The sequence below is a fragment of the Zingiber officinale genome, chromosome 6A, assembly GCF_018446385.1.
Source record: "Zingiber officinale cultivar Zhangliang chromosome 6A, Zo_v1.1, whole genome shotgun sequence".
Classification (NCBI taxonomy): domain Eukaryota; kingdom Viridiplantae; phylum Streptophyta; class Magnoliopsida; order Zingiberales; family Zingiberaceae; genus Zingiber; species Zingiber officinale.
Genome location: NC_055997.1, coordinates 24194656 through 24213549, shown reverse-complemented (window position 1 = coordinate 24213549; position 18894 = coordinate 24194656). Strand labels below are relative to the sequence as shown.

The 18894-nt window shown below is 42.1% G+C and overlaps 1 non-coding gene across 1 annotated transcript; it reads left to right on the top strand.

Annotated features, from left to right (window-relative positions):
- The first annotated feature begins 17465 nt into the window (after positions 1-17465).
- LOC121998927 lies at positions 17466-17571 on the top strand. Its single transcript, XR_006116707.1, has one exon. It is a non-coding gene; the product is annotated as a small nucleolar RNA R71 (small nucleolar RNA).
- Positions 17572-18894: the final 1323 nt, after the last annotated feature.

Genomic DNA, 18894 nt, shown 5'->3' with positions numbered 1-18894 from the left:
CTGAAATCAGACTCCTGATACGAAATCAGGAACCCCGATCGATCAGCCGATCGATTCGAGGGTTCCCAATCGATCAGCTGATCGATTGGGTAGTTTTTCCGTAAACAGTAAGCTCCTGGATCGATCAGCCGATCGATCCGGTCGCGTTTTGTTGCGAATAGAGTGCTGTGGAATCGATCACTAGATCGATCAACAAGTCTGGATCGATCAGCCGATCGATCCAGAATTTATCCCGCACACAGTAGCAAGCTGAATCGATCAGTGGATCGATCAGATCACTCCAATTGATCCACCGATCGATTGGGAGTCCTGATAACAATTGGAACCCCCCTCATTTCAGCCCTTGATCATATGTGAAGCCTAGATTACCTTCTTTAGTATAGGAATAGCATTCAAGATGTAGTTTAAACATGAATTTATGATCTAATAGAAATTAGCAGAAGAAATTGTATTAGTTAGCAAAATTTTTAATTAACTCAGTTTTCCGCACCTTAAGATATATCTTAGCACAACATAATGTAACCCCCGGCCTTACAACTTAGCCAGTAGAAGGCGGGTCGTTACAGAGTGGTATCAGAGCAAAAGGTTCCATACTTCCTCACACACACATCAGCATTGTACCTGCAGCTTCCAGGTAAGAACATCTCTCACTTAATTTATGTTTTGTTGTTTTCATGTTCCTAGATAACTAAAGCATGCTTATATATGTATGATAGTACCTAACATGATAACAATAGTTATGCAATATGATCCTATTAGTTATGTATGCCCTCTATTTCTTTAGAAAATGGTACGAGGATGCCCAGCTAGAAAGACGCCAACTACTGAGCCCCAGCATGAGGTAGGAAGCTCAGTGCCTCCTCCAGACCTTACAGCAGTAGTAGCTCAGTTACAGAAGCAGTTGGCCGAACAACAACAGGAGATAGCCACCTTAAGGGCTAGTCAGCAGAACACTCCCACTGTCACTCCAGAACCTAACATGGCAACCCCAGCAGTTATATCGGTTCCACCAGTCCAACCTGCAGCACCAGTAGCCCCAGCAGGGAAGCCTATCTAATCCAGTGGCAGAAAATTAAGCCAGAGAATTTCTCAGGCACCAGTGAACCATGGGATGCTCAAGCCTGGTTCAAAACACTGGAGAGTACGATGGAGCTTCTGGACTGGCCAGAGCATGAGAAAGTGAAATGCGCCTCTTTCTGCCTGGCAGGGGACGCACGTATGTGGTGGGAGAGAATTAAAGCGAAGCGCCCAGTGAACCAGGTGATGTGGGCCGACTTCGAGAAAGAATTCTTTGAAGAGTTCTTTCACATGCGGGTCACAAACCGCCACTACGATGAGTTCACTGAATTTCGCCAGGGCAACCTTTTAGTGGAGGAAGCCGTGAAGAAATTCAACAGATTGGCTCGTCTATGCCTTGAACTGGTCAGCACTGAAAAAGAACGAGTCTGGTTGATACTCAGGATGCTAAGGATGGAAATAGCAATGAACGTGGCCAGCGGCGTCCATAGGCCGCAAACCACTAAAGAACTAGTAAGCAGTGCTCTGACCACCGAACACTACCAGAACAATATCAAACAGCAGAAGCAAGTCCTCTCAGAGTCCAAAGGTCAGGGAGGCTCAGGTACTTAGAAACACTAGGGCCACAGCTCTAACTGGAAAGGGAACTCCAGCAACAAACGCAAACCAGGGAGTTACCCAAAAGGAGGACCAACCAACAAACAACCTAGTTATCCCAAGTGTTCTACTTGTGGGAGATTCTACCCAGGAGTTTGTCGCAAGGGCACACGAGGATGCTTCGAATGTGGACAAGAGGGGCATATGGCCAAGCAGTGCCCGAACAAGACCAGTTTTCCTCAACCACAGCCGATTCAGTATGGAGGCCAGCCAGCCCAGTTACACCAGATGCAGGCTGCTTTAGACGGTCCATACATCAGCCAAGGCAGACTAGAAGCCCCCTCAGCCACGACGAACGCGAGGATCTATTCACTCACCAGAGAAGACGTAGCGAATGCCTCGACAGTTGTTACAGGTCAGATCAGTATTTTACAGCAAAGTACAACTGTCTTATTCGATATTGGGGCAACCCATTCCTATATATCCAGGGCGTTTTATGAAAAGTTAGCGATACCTCCAGAGGTATTCAGTGGTCAGTTTCTGACAACACTACCTTCGGGAGAAATTATGGCATCCACGCACTGGCTCAGAGCAGTGCTAGTCATTATAGCAGACAGAGAACTCTTTTGTGATCTAATAGTGCTAGATATGACTGATTACGATGTCATTTTTGGAATGGACTTCCTAATCCGATACGGTGCCTCTTTCGAGTGCCGTAAATAGAAAGTCATATTCCAACCTGAAGTAGGAGTACAATTTGAGTACAGCGGAGAACCAAAGAGAAAAGCCAAGCAATTTCTTTCAACTCTGAAAGCACAGAAATTGCTAGATTCAGGATGTACGGGATTTTTAGTGCATGTAGTCAATACCAGTCAGGACAACGACCAAAAGCTAGAAGAGGTCTGAGTTGTATGTGACTACCCAGCAGTCTTCCCTGAAGAGTTACCAGGCCTAGCACCAGACAGGGAGATTGAATTCGAGATAGAACTCATTCCCGGTACAAATCCCATCTCCAAAGCACCTTACTGCATGGCTCCAACAGAACTGAAGGGACTTCAGGAGCAACTACAGGAGCTGCTTGACAAGGGCTTCATACGTCCTAGTCACTCACCATGGGGAGCGCCTGTATTATTTGTGAAGAAGAAGGACAGGAGCATGCGCCTGTGTATAGATTACAGAGCACTTAACCAAGTCACAATCAAAAACAGGTATCCTCTTCCCAGAATAGATGACCTGTTTGATCAGCTAAAGGGAGCAGCAGTGTTCTCTAAAATAGATCTCCGGTCAGGATATCACCAGGTTAGAGTTAAAGAAGGTGATATACCCAAGACAACCTTCAGGACCAGATACGGACATTATGAGTTCGTAGTCATGCCCTTTGGCGTGACAAATGCTCCAGCTACCTTCATGGATCTCATGAACAGAGTATTCAGGGAATACTTAGATAAGTTTGTTAGCGTATTCATCGACGACATTCTTATCTATTCCAGAACTCAGGAAGAACACGCAAAGCACCTGAAGACAGTACTACAGATTCTTCAGTAGAACCAGCTGTACGCCAAGTTCACGAAGTGTGAATTCTGGCTCGATCAGGTGTCCTTTCTGGGTCACATCATCTCTAAGGAGAGTATTATGGTAGACCCTAGTAAAATAGAGGCTGTGAGCAAATGGAAAAGGCCTAAGAACGCCAGTGAAATCAGAAGCTTTTTGGGGCTAGCAGGCTATTACAGAAAATTCGTAGAGGACTTCTCCAGGATAGCCTCCCCACTGATAGCTCTTACCAGAAAGAACAGAAAATTTCAGTGGACAGAGGACTGTGAGAACAACTTCAGCGAGCTAAAGAGGAGATTGACCAGTGCTCCCATTCTGGCTCTACCAGAAAACACAGACAACTTTGACATTTATAGTGATGCCTCTAAGTTGGGACTAGGAGCAGTACTGATGCAAAATGGCAAGGTGGTCGCCTATGCCTCCAGACAACTCAAGGACTATGAGAGGAACTATCCTACTCATGACCTTGAGCTTGCAGCAGTCGTCTATGCTCTCAAAATTTGGAGACATTACCTGTATGGAGCTCAGTGTAGAGTGTATACAGATCATCAGAGTCTGAAGTACTTCTTCACTCAGAAGGATCTGAATATGCGACAGTGCAGATGGCTCGAGCTGGTCAAGGACTATGATATAGACATCCTCTACCACCCAGGAAAGGCCAATAAGGTGGCAGATGCACTTAGCAGGAAGTCCAGTGTCACCTTACTATCCCTGGCAGCCATGTCACCATCCCTACAGAAGGAGATTACAGATTTTGGTCTCGAACTTATAGTGGGACAGCTCTCTACCATGACTTTAGCATCTACCCTGCTTGGTGACATCCAGACAGCTCAGGATCAGGACCCTGAAATTCAGAAAATCAAGCAAGGGTTAACAGAATCAGAAAGTGGAGAGTTCAGGGTCTCAGATAGTGGGGTATTATATTTTGGTGACAGACTATGTGTTCCGGATCAGGAGGAACTACGGAGGAAGATTCTAGACGAGGCTCACAAGATTCCTTATGCGATGCATCCTGGTTCCACCAAAATGTACCAAGACCTAAAGAAACGTTTTTGGTGGCCTGGGATGAAAAGAGACGTCGCTAGGTATGTTAGTATTTGTCTGACCTGTCAGAGGGTCAAGGCAGAACATCAAAGACCAGGAGGAGTTCTGCAGCCCATTCAGGTCCCAGAATGGAAGTGGGAGGATATTTCCATGGATTTCATAGTGGGATTACCCAGAACCACAAATGGTTTTGATGCCATTTGGGTAATAGTCGACAGGTTGACTAAATCAGTCCACTTCTTAGCTATCAGGATATCCTACTCCATGGAGCAGCTAGCTCAGTTGTATCTCAAGGAGATTGTCAGACTGCATGGAGTCCCACGGACCATTATTTCAGATAGAGACAGTAGATTCACATCACACTTCTGGGAGTGTGTACAGTCAGCATTGGGCACCAAGTTAAAATTTAGCACAGCCTTCCATCCTCAAACAGATGGTCAGACGGAGCGGGTAAATCAGGTACTCGAAGATATGCTCTGAGCATGCGCCCTAGACTTCAAAGGAAGTTGGTGCAAATATTTGAGTTTAGCGGAATTTGCATACAACAATAGCTATCAGGCCACTATCGGCATGGCACCTTACGAGGCTCTCTACGGGCAGAGGTGTAGATCTCCAATCTGCTGGTATGAAAGTGGTGAATAGAAAGAACTAGAACTTCAGATAGATCTAGTAGCAGATACCACAGCAGCTATACAGCAGATCCGCCAGAGGATAGAGACAGCTTAGAGCCGCCAGAAAAGCTATGCTGATACACGGCGTTGACCCTTAGAGTTTTCAGTTGGGGATTCAGTGTTCCTCAGAGTAGCTCCCATGAAGGGAGTGATGCATTTTGGGAAGAAGGGCAAATTAAGCCCCAGATATGTGGGACTATACCCCATCATCAGAAGAGTTGGCAAGGTAGCATATGAGCTAGAGTTACCTCAGGAGATGTCAGCTATCCACAATGTATTTCATGTCTCTATGCTGAAGAAGCATATTCCAGATGCCACCCAGGTGATTGAGCCCCAGTTGGTACAAGTCCGCGAAGACCTCAGCTATGACAGTCGACCTATTCAGATAATAGACCGAGCAGTTAAGAAATTGCGGAACAAGGGGGTACCATTAGTAAAAGTTATTTGGCAAAGTCACACAGCAAAAGAGGCAACTTGGGAGACAGAAGCCAGTATGAGAGAGAAGTACCCAGAATTATTCTAAGTTCGAGGACGAACTTTTTATAAGGTATGGGGGATTGTAACACCCGAAAAATTCTCAAATTTATATTAGAAATATTCTATGATTTTTCTAGAATTTTAGAATATTTTTTCGGGATTTTTAGAGTAGCGGAAGTAGCAAAAATAAATAGAAAACGAAAATGGCCTACGTGGGAATTGAACCCAAAACCTATAGGACCCAATGTCTTATAGAGAACTCTAGTAACCAAGTGAACCCAGCAGGGTTGTGCTGAAAGAAGAGGGAATCAATTATATTTATGTTAGAGGTGGGCCATATAAACCACTTAATATAAATAGGAAATAATTAAGTGAGGAGGTGATTTTTCATCGGGAACTTTTCTCTCCTCACCCTAGCCACGCCGCCCCCTTTCTTTCTTTCTTCTTCACTCGGCGCACCAAGCCCCAAGGACTAGGGTTCCGTCCCAAAGGTTCCAAGAGCACCTTCCGACGACAACTCCGGCACGAGGACGCTCTTCTCCGTGAGGGGGACGTGCAGACGCGAGGAGATCGATGAAGGGATCTTCTCCACCGGAAACTAGCGATCAGATCATAAGGAAGTCTAGCGCAGGATGTAAGAAACCTCTCACCTGCAGTATAAGTAGCTATTTATATGTTTTATGCATTAGTTTAGTCGTGTGTAGATTTTTAGTACGTAGGGTGTGTTCTAGCGCACACCAAGTGTTTGATAAAATGTTTAGCTCAGTAAAATGCTACAGTAGGCATTTTTAATAGCTCAGTAAATGCAATAGAAGCATTTAAAATAGCTTAGTTAGTCTTGCTACAGCATATATGGGACTACGGTCCAATGGGTGGGCTCCCACAATCGCCTCTAGGTTCAGATAACCTGGTAAAAGCAAGATAAATTAATTAGCGTATGATCTAGTATTTTACTTTTAGCAGTGGCACTGTACTGGACTAGATGTCCTTGGGTTGGACTCCCATAGTCGTCCCTAGGTTTAGATAACCTAGTAAACCCTACTAGATTCGGGACTAGCTACCTCGGGTTTAGTTAGGGATGCGCGCATAACAAGTACAGTTGTCGGGCCCATCATCAGCATGATTATGTATTTTAATCTATTTATGATAAATAGCTTTCAAAACTCACAAAATAGTTTATGTGAATACAGAGCAGCTTAGCATCAGTTAGCAGTAGTATAACTCCGTTTTTATTTCAGTTTAGTTCTTATGGATCCACATGATGATTTTATGCTTAGATATAATTGCCATGTATCGTATGTGATTATGTCATGTTTTAGAGTCCATGTTTAGCAATGATCAGCATATATTTCAAATAGCATGTTTTAAAAGCATAAATTGCATCGAATACATGTTTTGTGAGATAGATGGTTTCTTACTAAGCTCCCAAGCTTACAGATACTTCTTTTCCTTATATTATAGATAAAGGTAATGGAAGGATGGATTAGAGGAGGCTGGAGGACAATGCAAAGAAGATGTGTGTGGATGGAACCTGGAATAAAGATCTTGGAAGAACTAGAACATTTAAGAACTTAGCGTTTCTTATCATGTTACTCTTTGCTTACTTAGTCATCTCAATGCCTTGAATTGTGAAAGTATGTCTAGAATACTAGTTATCATGCTTAGAATACTAATATTTGATATTAGAATATTGTCCAGCCACTTTAGAATTTATGTATGTGATTTGGGCACGAAACAGTGCTGAAATCAGACTCCTGATACGAAATCAGGAACCCCGATCGATCAGCCGATCGATTCGAGGGTTCCCAATCGATCAGCTGATCGATTGGGTAGTTTTTTCGTAAACAGTAAGCTCCTGGATCGATCAGCCGATCGATCCGGTCGCGTTTTGTTGCGAATAGAGTGCTGTGGAATCGATCACTAGATCGATCAACAAGTCTGGATCGATCAGCCGATCGATCCAGAATTTATCCCGCGCACAGTAGCAAGCTGAATCGATCAGTGGATCGATCAGATCACTCCAATCGATCCACCGATCGATTGGGAGGCCTGATAACAGTTGGACCCCCCCCCCCCCCCCCTCATTTCATCCCTTGATCATATGTGAAGCCTAGATTACCTCCTTTAGTATAGGAATAACATTCAAGATGTAGTTTAAAGATGAATTTTAGATCTAATAGAAATTAGCAGAAGAAATTGTATTAGTTAGCAAAATTTTTAATTAACTCAGTTTTCCACACCTTAAGATATAGCTTAGCACAACATAATTTAACCCCCGGCCTTACAGCTTAGCCAGTAGAAGGCGGGTCGTTACAGTATCGACTCCAGAAGTAGAGGATTGGATCCGAAGGCTACTCGTCGTCATTGGATAAGCATATTCTTTCTTTCTTTCTCCGTGTCTGAAGATTGTATGTTTATCTACATTATGACTTTGGATATCTCTCTGACACCTATGGAGTAGATCCTTTGTTCTAGGACTAGGGAGTAGTTGTGGTTCGGTTTGATGTAAAACTCGCATTATGCTTATACTCGTTGGATGATCTTTTATGCTTTGTCTCAATTGCATGTTGCTTGATTGTGTAGAACTTGTTAACCTCATAGAGGGATTATCCCTAGATAGTACACCTGAGGGGCCCTAGTGACAGGGGTAACTCGTTCACGGACATTTAGGATACTTCCTTGAAAGGAGAGGCAAATTCCCCTTAAGGAAGCGAGAGGCCAAACTTAGCTCTTAACCATTATTCTTGACTTACCAATTGGAGTCGTGTCCTCAAGATTTGCTGAGATGCCCTAGTGACAGGGGTAAACCGTAACAGGCCTTCTTAGGGTCCTTCTCCATTCTGGCATTTAAGAATAGCCGCTTTAGCTTCCAGCAATTGCATGTTAAAGGACAGTGAGTGTAGGATAAAACGTGACACATCAATACCACCACAACAAAACCGACCTCCTAGAGCTCCTCATAACCAAGTGAACACTCCGACTCACCAGCTCTCGATTCTTCCTCCCGACCATTCTTCCCTAGATTATCCACAACCATAGGTAGTCTAGCTAACCCTTAGTGAACAATTGCTAGTGCTTATAACCAATCCCTGTGGGATTGATATTTTTATTACTGATGACGAATCCGTACACTTGCGGAATCGTAACAAGTATTTGGCACCATTGCCGGGGACTGCATCTATAACATTAGCAAAATCATATTGGATTAGACTAGGCTTTCTTTCTTTCCTTAATTTTCCGCATTCATTTTTTTTATTTATATTTTTTATTCCGCTATCATATTTCGTACCTTACTGTTGCATGCATAGAGCTAACCTTTCAGGACAACTACTACCTTTCGATCCAGAGATTGACAAGACCTTTCTCAGGAGAAGAAATCTACAAAAGGCATTCCAAGCAGCATAATGATCCTCAAAAATGGCTGACAAACTGCTGAAAGATTACGCGGCACCATATGCATGAGGGGTTCGGTCTAGCATCACCTGACCGCCAATTGAGGCCAACAACTTTGAAATCAAGCCCGCAGTAATCCACATGGTCTAGCAAAATCAATTCTGGAGGAGGACCACATGAGGACCCGAACCACCACCTAGAGTTGTTCTACGAGATCTGTGGCACTATGAAGGTGAATGGGGTCCCTCCAGAATTAGTCAGACTACTTCTCTTCAGGGTTTCCCTGAAAGACAGAGCCAAGCAGTGGTTGAACTCCCTTCCAGCGAACAGCATATCATCCTGGGAGCAGTGTGAGCAAAAGTTTCTGGATAAGTTCTACCCACCTAGAAAAATTGCTCACATGAGGAACCTGATTGCCAGCTTCAAATAGATAGACTCAGAATCATTATTTGAAGCTTGGGACAGATTCAAGAGTATGCTAAGACAATGCTCCCATTATGACATTGAAAAATGGTTGGTTCTGTACACCTTCTACAATGGGATAAATTATCACACGAAGGTATCTCTTGATTCTGCAGCAGGAGGAGCACTGATGAACAAAAGCCTGGATGAAGCTAAAGAGATCATAAAGAATGTGGTGCAGAACCACCATCAATGGGCATCTGAAAATCCAGTGGCTCTTTTACGGGGAATCCAATTAAAGCGTTAGGGAAATTCGACGTAGATGCAGTTACACTCATGTCTGCAAAGCTGGACGCTCTGACCAAGGAATTTGACGTCATGGGAGGCAACACAGCTAATGCAATAGCATGCGTCTGCAACACCTATGGAAGTACGGATCACGCTCAAGACACCTGCCCTTTTGGGTCGATACAGGCACAGATAAACCAACTTGAGCAGTGTGATGCAATAACCAGCTACAATCAGAGGCAGAATAATCCGACTCTAGTACATACAACCCTGGATGGAGGAATCGCCCCAATTTCTCATACCGAAATAACTAGGATCAAGGACCAGCACATCAGAATTATCAGCCTAGGCAGCAGAGTCACCAATCTAGACAACAGACCTACCAACAACAACAACCTTCACAACTGTCCAGGATTGAAAAGATGCTTGAGGAAGCTCTCTCAGAGTAAAAGGAGATGAGAAACGAGATCAAACAACTGACTCAGAGGCTAGAAAAATCTGAAAAACACCAGAAGATGCAAGACAACCAGATAGCTCAGATAGCTCAGTCCGTCTCAAGAGCACAGGGTACATTCCTAGGGAAGCCAGATTTAAATCCAGTGGAACATTGCAACCGCATTGAGCTGAGGAGCGGACGTACTATGGGAGATCCCCAAATCACTACTTAGAAGGAGCTTGACTCAGAGAAAGAGTCCTCTCTCCTACTACCCAATCAGACTCAAAACAGGGATGGAGAATAGGCTACTAAAAAGATTGAAGAAACTTTTCAAGCTACCCCACAGAATCAAACGATCCCTTTTCCTTAGAAGCTTATAACGTCCCAGAAAGACGAAGAGTTCAACCTATTCCTGAAGAATATCAAAGAAATCTGCATAGAAGTACCACTGATAAATGCACTACACCAAATACCGAAGTTCACGAAATTTTTAAAGGGAATTTTATCTAACAGGAGGCAAAAAGGTGACTTTGAGACCGTGGCATTGACAGAGAATTGCAACGCTTTCCTTATGGTGAATTCTCCACCAAAGCTTCAAGATCCAAGAAGCTTCTCCATACCGTGCAAAATTTGTTCTGAACTTATACCGAGAGCTTTCTACGACTTGGGGGTCAGCGTCAGCCTACTTCCGTACACTTTATGCAAGAAGTTGGGCCACCAGAACATTAAATTGACCACTATGGCACTACAATTAGTTGACCATTCATGCATATTGTTCGCTCTCCGCAAGTGTTCGGAAATGTCGCAAGTAATATAAAAGATTATCGTATCCACAGGGACTGGAATAAGCACTAGAAATGTCTCAATGCGAATTAGCTAAACAACTATCCAATCGTTTCAAAAGCAAAGTAAAGGTAAACAAATCTAATCTTAAAGATCAACAAACAAGAGTTTAGTGTTTTGGGTTTTGATAAAGGGAGATTCTAGGAGTTTCGGTTTCTTTGTAAGATTTCTTGAATGTAAATGGTTCACCAATTCTTATCCCTCAATTGCCAAACATGTAGAAAGTTGCCGGTTCTCTCTTGTAATAGACAACCGGCTAAGGACTGAGAAATGTATCTAAATAGGATTAATTAGACATGAACCTACGTTGTCCTTACACAGAAGCACACCTATTACTATGCCTTCCTCGGATATCAACATAGAAGCCCACAACTTATTAATCTATCAAGATACAAGAAACTAATCACAAGATCCATCCTACTCTCTTGAATATTCCCATTTCCTCTTCAAGATTATCTCTCAAACGTCCTTACACGGGCTTGCACCTGTCACGTGGATCCCTCAGATGATCGAGTGAGAGTTTATCTTTACAAAGTCCACAAGAAATTCAAACAATCAATCAAGAATGAGAATTAAGCACAAATCACCATTAATCATTCAAGATCTAATTGATACAAGCAAGACAATGTCATTGAAACAAGAAAATGGCAAATCCATAAGAGATTACATCAATTCACCATGCAAATACTCCCTTAATCCTAGAATACAAAATCTACTCCATGAATCGAGGAAGAAAACCCGAAGAAATAGAGATTACAAGCATTTCTTAAGTCCCCAATCCAAGAAATCAAGAAGAGGGGGAAAGAGAAAACTTATCTACGAAGAAGCCTCGTCTTCGGATCCAATCCTCGCTCCGGAGTCGAAATCGTCGAGATCTCCCCTTGAATCGCCCAGAAATCCTCCCAAGATTGGGAGGAAACCATCAAATCTTGCTTTCTCCCAAAGGAGGAGAGATCCCGTTTCAATTTATGAAGAAGAGTTTAAATAGAGGAGGGAATCGGGCGCCACACGGCCCCGTGACACGGCCGTGTGAGATTCACACGGCCATGTCCAGTTCCCTCTCTGCCAAAGCTGTGACTCCACACGGCCAGAACCCTTCTGCTCTCTGGAAATGCTACACGGCCGTGTGGTGCACACGGCCACAGCCTGCTTAGTCTCTGGAAATGCTACACGGCCGTGTGGTGCACACGGCCGCAGCCTGCTTGGTCTCTGGAAATCTCACACGGCCGTGTAGATCCACACGGCCATGTAAGGCTTCTGCTCTGGTTGGCTTCAAATCTTGACACGGCCGTGCGAGGTTCACACGGCCATGTCATCTTCCTCTTCTGTTGGTGCCAAACTCCACACGGCCCGAGCTCCATACCAGTGCATGGCCGTGTGAGGTACACGGCCCGGTGCTTTCTCCCTTTGTTTCCTCCAATGCATGCCCAAAGATGTAGATTCTTCACCAAATCGACTCCTGTGTACAGAAAATGCACAAAAAGCAGATCTCCGAACCAAAAGAGTAAATATGCTAAAAGGAAAACTGGAAGTATAAAAATGCATAGATCAAGCATGCTCAAAATATGTAAATGTGCGTAAAAACATGCATAAAAGAGTATATAATCTACGCACATCACACCCCCAGACTTAAACCTTTGCTTGTCCTCAAGCAAAATGCTGCAGTCTAAATTCATATGTTCTACAACACATTCATAAAACCCAGTGCACTTTCCTAACTCTATCAAAAAGTTTCATTAACAAGCATGATCATGGAAACAAGTAAAGTATGGTTCAAGCATAAGAATCTTGTGCGCAGTGTAAAAGTAACTCAACACCCTTCAAGTTTCAATCCATGTCCTAGTCAAGTCGTCATCAAATTTGAATTCCTAGTGTTCCCAGTGAACGACAAGTAACCAGTGATAGGCACTTACTCACCATTCACTTGGTTCATATTTCTCAACTAACCCAAGGTCTCAAAGGTGTGCTCAATCTCAAGAGAAGCTAAGTAGTCATTTCCCCAGTAACCTAACTCGGTCTCAAAGGGGTGACTTGCTAGATTCCACTCATGACAACTATTTTTTATATCCCTTATTATTCTTTTATTTATTTTTTCTTTTTTTAAGTGTTTGCATTGTGCAAAACTTATTCACAAATGTACTTTTAGCACACATGTTGGGATATTTTGATTTTTCCAAATGAGCTTTAATGATTTGAGCCTCATCCAGTAACCAAAATGAAAGTTGAGAAATCACCATGGAAACCAAGTACTAAGCAAACAAGATGAATCATGACTATTTCAATGACATCAACTATTCAAGTGTCAAGCACAAGTGTAGTGAAGATAAAATCCTTAAGGTTGAACCAAAACTAAAACTCATCACCATAAGATTCTTAGCTTATTAATGCTTCCCAAGATAGAAAAAAGAACTACACAAAGTTTACTACTAGCATCATTCGAACATCATGAATCAAGACAATAATCGTGCTAACATTTTACTTGAATCCAAGAAAGCATATAAGTGAAGATTTGATGTTCTCAAAATTTTTTTTGCCATGATTATTTCAAAAACAAGCAAAATAAAGCAACAAGCAATGAAAATAAGAACCAACATGAAAAACTAACAAAAACTAAAAATTGAAAACCAAACTAAACAATACATGACACCCCCCCAGACTTAAACTTTTCATCGTCCCGATGAAATCAGTATGGTGGAGGAGGTGGAGGTGGACGAGGGAAAGGAGGTCTACGACGTGGTTGGCCAATAGAAAAACTAGGAAAACCTGGAATCTCACCCAAGGATCTATGATACTCATATAAAGCATCTACTTGTTGGCTAGTAAGCGTCATACTCTGCATAAAATCTCTCATCCTAGCCTGATCAGTATCATAATCCTGCACAAACTCAGCCACTTGACCTTGAAAATTCCTCGTAAACTGAAAATGATTTTGTACCTCCCTAAACTGATCATCAGATAAAGAGAAGCGCCCCTCCAACATTTTTCGTTGGGAATCTTGCTTCTCATGAAGTGATTCTAGAGACGTACGAAAATCTGAAAAATCAAACCTAGAAGATCCCGTGCCATATGCAAAAGAATGCCTAGCAGGCTCCATAAAACTAGAAGGCTGCGTGTGTCCAGATGACGAGGGCTCATGATGTGGCTCAGTGTCTCCAGGTATAGAAGGGTTATCCTCAAAATCTAACTCAGAAATCACCCAATTAGCCGGGTTACGAATAGTAGTTCGTTCAGGAAAAGGAAGGGGTAAAGGAGAACCACTCCTCCTAGGAAACGCGAAACCATTCTCATCCCGAACGATCATTTTCATAGCAAGACATGTATCAATGTCAATCATGTCATTACCATGAATTATTTCCAACCCATCAACATCAAGATTTAAATTATAAGCTATTCAGGTAATCAAACCACCAAAAACAATTGATCCCGATGATGCCCTAGCAGATCTTAATAAGGTTTGAACAAAATGAAAACCAGAATCAAATTCAACCTTATAAAGCATAGCCCATAAAGCATAAAGCTCTATCTTTTTAACCACCCCATCACTCTCTCCCCTACCAAAAATAGTTTTACTCATGACTCTATGTAGATACCTAAAGATGGGGTTTTGCATATGGGAGGCCTTAGCTCTTGAAGGCTCATAAGGTTGATCTAACCCAGTTATTGCATTCCAAAAATGATTCCAATTAAACCTTGGATCAAACCTACGAGGGCTACTGGTGGTTATTCCAAAACAAGAATTAAAGTCACTAAATGCCCATAGAAATTCTTGATTCATTAATCTAAAAGAGATTTTTCCAGAATAATCATCTTCATTAGTAAAATGGACATCCAATGAACTTAAAAATTCCAAAACAAGACGAGGATATGTAGGTGTACATAATATCACTCCAATCCAAAAACCCAATCATCAAATCTACATCTTCCCTAATTCCAAGCATATCAAGAACAGTTGGGTCCATATATCTAGTACACACTATCTTTCTATTGACAAGAATTGCAAATCTAGTTACTTGATCATCATTTCTAAACACAATATTGAATTCATTGTCATTACCTTCGTTGCGTGAAGTCCTTTTGCCTTTGCCCTTTACTGGTTGTTTTCCTTTGTCCCTTGATGGCTCCTTCTCTTTGTCTCCACCAGATCCACTACCCCCTTTGCGAAGTCTCTTCAAAATATTGGACATCTTGATGAGTTTAGATAGGGGAAGAATTATCTAGAGTTGTGGAACTCAAAGAACAAAACTTCAAAGAACAAAAGATCTTAGGTTAAGAGAACAAAAAGTCCAAGTCTTAGAGAGGAGGAGAATCGGATCTAAGAGATCTTGAGAGATTAGAGAGGGGTTTTTAAGAAATTGGGAGAGAAAGATATGTTTTGGAGAGTCGGGGGTGTGCGGAACACGGCCAAGATCTGGCCGTGTGAGGTAGGAAGAAGACTTTCATAGTTCTCCTACACGGGCCGTGTAGATCTACACGGCCTCCCCATCTTTCCTTTCGGGATTCTTTGCACGGGCCGTGTAGATCCACACAGCCTCCCCCTCTTCCTTCTCTGGATTCCTCGCACGACCGTGTCTGGGACACGGCCCTCTTCCCTTTCTTCTCTGGATTCCAGACACGGGCCGTGTCTGAGACATGGCCCAAACCTCTTCTTTCACGGGGTTTCTTCGCACGGCCGTGTCTGGGACACGGCCTATTCATCTTTCTCCTTGAAAGATGCTACACGGCCGTGTCTGGATGACACGGCCTAAGTACTTCCCTTCTCTGCAACTTTTGCCTGGCCGTGTATAGCACACAGCCGAGCTCCGTTTTGCACCTAACCTGAAAACAAAAATCAAAAGAATGCATCAAACTAAAAGAGATTTAGATGCAGATCAAAACTAACTAAAAGAACCCTTGGGTTGCCTCCCAAGAAGCGCTTGTTTAAGGTCTTTAGCTCGACCAAACTTTATCATTCGCTTCTTTTCCTCGCCCTTGGAGGACAGATATACTTTTCGTTTTTGTTGGGAGATCTTCTCCCAACATCCTCCACCTCATTGTCTTCTTCATTTGGTGGCCTTCCATGAGGATGGAAATTCCATTCCTCAAGTTTATAAATGCTTGACCTGCTACAAGCATTTAAAAGAGACGAGACATGGTTAGAGATATTAGATAAATCATATTCCAACTTTTCCTTACCAATTACCAAAGAAAGCTTATGATTTTTGACATCAATTATAGCTCCAGCTGTAGCAAGGAAAGGTCTTCCTAATATGATAGGAATCCTAGGGTCCTCTTCCATGTCCAACACGACAAAATCTGTGGGAATAACATTCCCATCCACCTCTACTGGCACATCTTCTATAATACCCAAAGGGTACCTGCAGGAATGATCGGCAAGTTGAAGTGCCATAGTAGTAAGTTTAATGTTTTTGAGACCTAATTTATTACAAATTGAGTAAGGAATGAGGCTAACACTCGCCCCCAAGTCACAGAAAGCTTTTTCAAAAAATTCTTTTCCTATGTTGCAAGGGATATAAAAGCTCCCTGGGTCCTTCAGTTTTGGAGAAGTGTTATTCTCAAAAATAGCACTACATTCCTCACTAAGCATAATGGTCTCAACCTCTCCTCTTCTTCTCTTGTTTGACATGAGATCCTTTAGGAATTTGGCAAATCTAGGCATTTGCAGAATATCATCGATAAGAGGTACCTCTACACAAATTTCCTTAACTTTTTCTAGAAACTTGCCAAATTCTTCATCTTTCTTGAGCATTGTAAGTCTTTGAGGAAAAGGGACAGCTTTGCTCTGATGGTTCAGTGGAAGAGTTTCTTCAACCTCAATGGTACTCTCCTCATTAGCTTGAATCTGATTTGATATAGGAGGAGAGAGCTCTTCTTCTTTTTGTATCCCTTTTGAAGCAGTCACTTGGGAGTCTCCCAAGGTCCGTCCGCTCCTAAGCTCAATCATATTGCAATGCTCTATAGGATTCACATCAGGTTTTCCTGGAAGTTGTCCTGGTGCTCTGGATGATGAGGAAGCTAGTTGGGCAATTTGACTATCCTGGATCTTTTGATGCTTTTCAGAATTATCCATTCTCTGGATGAGCTTTGCTATATCTTGCTTCATTTCATTCTGACCTGAGATAATTTCTTCAAGCATCTTTTCAACATTTGACTTTGGTAAGCCTTGAGAAGATAGATGTTGAAAATTTTGTTGCCCAGCTTGAAAATTTGGTCTTGCCCCCATGGATGGTCCTTGATCTTGATTGTTTCTGTAAGAAAAATTTGGATGACTCTTCCATCCAGGGTTATAAGTATTTGAGTATGGGTTGTTCTGCCTTTGATTGTAACTCATGATTGCATCACATTGTTCAAGTTGATTGATTTGTGCAGTGATAGCTCCCAATGGACATGAGTCATTTGAATGCTCTGAACTCCCACATACTTCACAAGATGTACTAATAGCATTGACCATATTAGCACTAGTCCCCATATTCTCAAATTTCTTTGTAAGAGCGTCCAATTTTGCAGACAAAAGAGTGACTGCATCTACATCAAACTTCCCTGATGCTTTAATTGTTGGGTTTACAGAGGAATAGCCTCCACTTCTTTCATTTGCCCATTGATGATGATTTTGTGCTACACTTTCAATGATTTCTTCGGCTTCATCTAAGCTTTTGTTCATAAGTGCCCCTCCAGCAGCTGAATCAAGGGACACTTTGGTATGATAATTGATACCATTATAAAAAGTATGCAACACTAACCATCTTTCCAACCCATGATGTGGGCATTGTCTGAGCATACTATTATATCTATCCCATGCTTCAAAAAGAGATTCTGAGTCAGTTTGCTTGAAGCTTGCAATTAAATTCCTCATATGAGCTGTTTTGCTTGGTGGATAGAACTTATCAAGAAACTGTTGCTCACACTGCTCCCAAGTGGTGATGCTATTAGGGGCCAAAGAATTCATCCATTGCTTTGCCCTATCTCTTAGAGAAAACCCAAATAACAATAATCTAACTGCATCTGAAGGAACTCCATTCATTTTTATGGTACCACATATTTCATAAAAGACCTCTAAGTGTTGATTAGGGTCCTCATGAGGTCCTCCACCGAATTAATTCTGCTGCACCATAGATATGATTGCGGGTTTGATCTCAAAGTTATTAGCTTCCACTGAAGGTCTTGAAATACTAGATCGAAAACCTCTCGCATAGGGTGCTGCATAATCCTTAAGTGGTCTATTCGCCATGTTCAAATGTTCCTGTTCTTCAATTTGCCTTTGCAGAATTCTTCTTTTATGGAAAGTTCTATCAATCTCAGGGTCAAAAGGAAAGAATTCCCCTGCAAAGTTAGATCTTCACATACACAAGAACAGGATAGCAGATGACAATTAGACACAAAAAGAAAAATAGAAGGATCAAAAATACAGAATTGAATTTGTACAAAAAGAATTAACAAAAAGTGAAAGTTATACAAGAAAGTAAAAACAGAAATCTACTGATTAGTTACAACTATGTAATATGAAAGGAAAACAAATGTTATGTTTAGTCTAACTCAATTGATAATTCCTAATGTTATAGCGCAGTCCCCGGCAACGGCGCCAAAAACTTGTTCGCTCTCCGCAAGTGTACGGAAATGTCACAAGTAATATAAAAGATTATCGTATCCACAGGGACTGGAATAAGCACTAGAAATGTCTCAATGCGAATTAGCTAAACAACTATCCAATCGTTTCAAAAGCAAAGTAAAGGTAAACAAATCTAATCTTAAAGATCAACAAACAAGAGTTTAGTGTTTTGGGTTTTGATAAAGGGAGATTCAAGGAGTTTCGATTTCTTTGTAAGATTTCTTGAATGTAAATGGTTCACCAATTCTTATCCCTCAATTGCCAAACATGTAGAAAGTTGCCGGTTCTCTCTTGCAATAGACAACCGGCTAAGGACTGAGAAATGTATCTAAATAGGATTAATTAGACATGAACCTACGTTGTCCTTACACAGAAGCGCACCTATTACTATGCCTTCCTCGGATATCAACATAGAAGCCCACAACTTATTAATCTATCAAGATACAAGAATCTAATCATAAGATCCATCCTACTCTCTTGAATATTCCCATTTCCTCTTCAAGATTATCTCTCAAACGTCCTTACACGGGCTTGCACCTGTCACGTGGATCCCTCGGATGATCGAGTGAGAG